The 3135-nt window shown below is 46.3% G+C and overlaps 1 long non-coding RNA gene across 3 annotated transcripts; it reads left to right on the forward strand.

Annotated features, from left to right (window-relative positions):
- The first annotated feature begins 1710 nt into the window (after positions 1 to 1710).
- Positions 1711 to 3128, forward strand: LOC130377528 (uncharacterized). Of its 3 annotated transcripts, XR_008894230.1 has the most exons (6): positions 1711 to 1745; positions 1895 to 1975; positions 2072 to 2150; positions 2225 to 2336; positions 2563 to 2650; positions 2869 to 3128. It is a non-coding gene; the product is annotated as an uncharacterized LOC130377528 (long non-coding RNA). The 3 variants fall into 3 exon arrangements; XR_008894231.1 differs by lacking the exon at positions 1711 to 1745 and having other exon boundaries at positions 1761 to 1975; positions 2540 to 2650; XR_008894229.1 differs by lacking the exon at positions 1711 to 1745 and having other exon boundaries at positions 1761 to 1975.
- Positions 3129 to 3135: the final 7 nt, after the last annotated feature.

Raw genomic sequence — 3135 nt, forward strand, 5'->3', positions numbered from 1 at the left:
AGAACCCACACATCTTCCTCTTGGCCTTTCTCCTCTCAGAATCCTGGCGCCATCTTGAAGGATATTCCAGCTCATGTAACTGATGTCACGACAGATTCACAAACACTTGGTTTCTCCTGAGGGGCGTTTCTATAGAACTGAAGACTTCAGACGGCACTGTATCCCAGCATGCATCTCTGCTCACTCAGACCACACCCCCATGAGTAGGATGCAACACTCTTGGGATGGAGATGTAGTGTTTTATAAGTAACGAGGGAGCAGACTAAGGGATTAGAACGTAATGGAATGTCAAGTCTAAATCTTTAAACCATGAAGATGGTTGGAAAAGTCAGGAATTTGGCTTATTTTTAATATGGGCAGTCCTTTCACTCGGATGCTCACTTGAAATGTACATGCGTTGGCTGGCTGGCATGATTTGCTGTTGGTGATGAGGCGGTCAGGGTGACGTTGCAGGGCTATGGTCGGCTCTCTGTGAGCTCAACGTTTAGATTTTCTCTGGTTTGTACCCTGAATAATCTAAATAATTGTAAAATGTAGACACGGTTTTGCATTGAATGATTCCAGGATTTTAGGTTTAAAGTTGTTGTGCATGGTAGTTTGGTTCTTCGTATGGTTTTGAGTGATTATAACTTGTACACACTGGGTGCATAATAATGTAATGTTACACTGAATAGTATTAATGACCAACAGCAACAAACAGATCCCCTCAAGGTAAGTCTGTTGGCTGTATTTTAATGAAGACCATCGCTGGACTTCAGGATCTTCCTCCGTTCAGCTCAAGGTGAGGCACTGGTTACGTTTTTTCTTTGGTTGGTTCCGGCTGGAATGTTCGGATTCCAGTCGGACGGTTTGTGCTTCCCGCCGTGGAAGGTTCTGAGTGCGGTCACTTGATTTAGTCCCAATGGTTAGCATAGAAAGTTGTAGTCTTGACAACCATAAGAACACTGACACGAATTTCGTACAATATGTTAATTTCCGATGGTTGCGCCGTACTTTTAACCACGTTGACGGGGACTCTCGCTGCGTACAAAACGGCGTTCTACTTGCGGCCCAATTTTTGGTGAAGGCTGAAAATCATTTCAAGGTGGAAGACAAGTTGAGTAAATTTGATTTAATATTGATACTTCTTAGTGTTCATTGTTACTTCACTGTTACTTGCTGATATAAACCTCCTGCTGTAGCTCAAAGGTGAGGCTGAGAGGCTTGGGACCGGAGGCTTGTGGTGCCAGGATGGACCGGAGACTGAGGCTGGAGACCAGGGGCCTGCAGCACCGGACCAGAGGGTAACCATCACCAAGCTCATCTGAAACACTAAAATCCTCAGAGGTTTAGGTCTGGTTTTGATCAACTTATGACTTTACATCTGTGCCAAGCTGTGATTTGAGTTAATTCATACCGGTTTTGTGTAGGAGTCATATGAGCCATTATTGTTTCTGGTGCTGCTATGACCGTAGTGGATGAATTGCTGAACGCAAAAATCTGCAGACGTTGTCTAATTTAAGTGTTTAAATATGTTTTAAATTAGTCTTCCATTTTACAAGTGAACCTCAGATGCAGGAGGTGGGGTGTATTGCGCCCCAAGGTGATTTACTGCTGAGACCAAGTGTGTTTGTAACCAGACCAGGAATCCATGGCTGAAGGAGCTGATGGAGGCCCTGCCTGGTGGAGGAGCCAGTGCTGACGGCCCTGCCTGGTGGAGGAGCCGTGACTGACGGCCCTGCCTGGTGGAGGATGTCTGTCGTGGGGTAGATGGAGCCTGACTCTGTGACATCAAACTCACTGCCACTTCTCGTAGAATACTTCTACCACAAACCACCGGCGTTTGTAACAATATACCAGACGACTACATCTGTTTTACCACATGTTGAAGCAAGACTTCTGCTGTTTGTTCCAGACCAGGACTCTGTCTGAGGAGAGCAGATGGAGGAGCTGAGATGCTGGAGGACAACTAGGAATCGACCAACAAGGATTCTTCGTAAGTTTGTATTTACTTACATGGTTGACCTAAAGGGCAAAATAGAGCTGTTACTTTGACATGCGTTAACCAACTACCGCTGTGTTTTCTTACTAGAACGTGTTTCTGGAGCGGAGGCCAGCTGGTAGGGGAGCCGTGAATCTGGAGGATGACCATCACTCTACCAACAAGGATTGTAAGTTTGTATGAACCAAAACAAAGGGGAAATAAAGGGCTTAAAAATCTCTCAAACTATATGTTTGTTACCAGACTTTAGGGCCAGACTCGCGCTGTTTGTTCCAGACCAGGACTCTGGCTGAGGAGAGCTGATGGAGGAGCCAAGACTCTGTAGGACGACATCACTCCACCAACCAGGATCCTCGTAAGTTTGCCTAAAAAAAAAAGAGTGGACTTGTTGTAACGCAGGATTAGTTTGTCCAGTACAAATTACGGCATACTATCGTGTTTGTTTACCAGACAAACTACAGCTGCTACTTTGCTACGCGCCATTAGAGCCCAACTACTCCTGTGTTTGTGACCTTACATTAGAGACCAACTACTACTGTGTTTGTGACCTTACAATAGAGACAAATTACGTTTGTAACCAGACCAGGAATCTGGAGGACTGACGGAGAAGCTGTACATCTGGAAGGCAAATCCTGAGGACGATCAGGACTCTACCATCAAGGATTCCTCGTAAGTTTGCATTATCTGGATATAGTGGACTAGGTAGGGGGTTGGGGGTTCAACTCTCAAACCAATGGTGCCGGGTTCAAGTCCTCAGAATACAGTGATACGTCCTTGAGCAAGGCGCCCTAAAGCCTGCCTGCTCCTTAATGACGTCTCTTTGGTTCAGATAATGTTGCATCTTTTGAATATTGAACCTAATCAATGTCCTTGTTTGGTCCGGGCAGACACACATGAGCTGAACCTCACCTGATCCTGTTTGGTCGGGGGCAGACGCACCTGAGCTGAACCCACCTGATCCGGACATCCTGCTGGTCCCGTCTCCTCAGTTCATCTGAGCCTCTTCCTCCAGAAGACATGCTGCGCTCGGCGGTCTGAGGCTGATGTATCAATGACCTCCAGTGGGAGTGATCTTCTTGACCCCACATGTAGCCGTGTGCTTCCACACGCCTTTCCCTCACGTCTGTCACTAACCTCATTACTTCACTACTCTC

This window comes from Gadus chalcogrammus, chromosome 23 (assembly GCF_026213295.1).
Source record: "Gadus chalcogrammus isolate NIFS_2021 chromosome 23, NIFS_Gcha_1.0, whole genome shotgun sequence".
Taxonomy (NCBI): Eukaryota; Metazoa; Chordata; class Actinopteri; order Gadiformes; family Gadidae; genus Gadus; species Gadus chalcogrammus.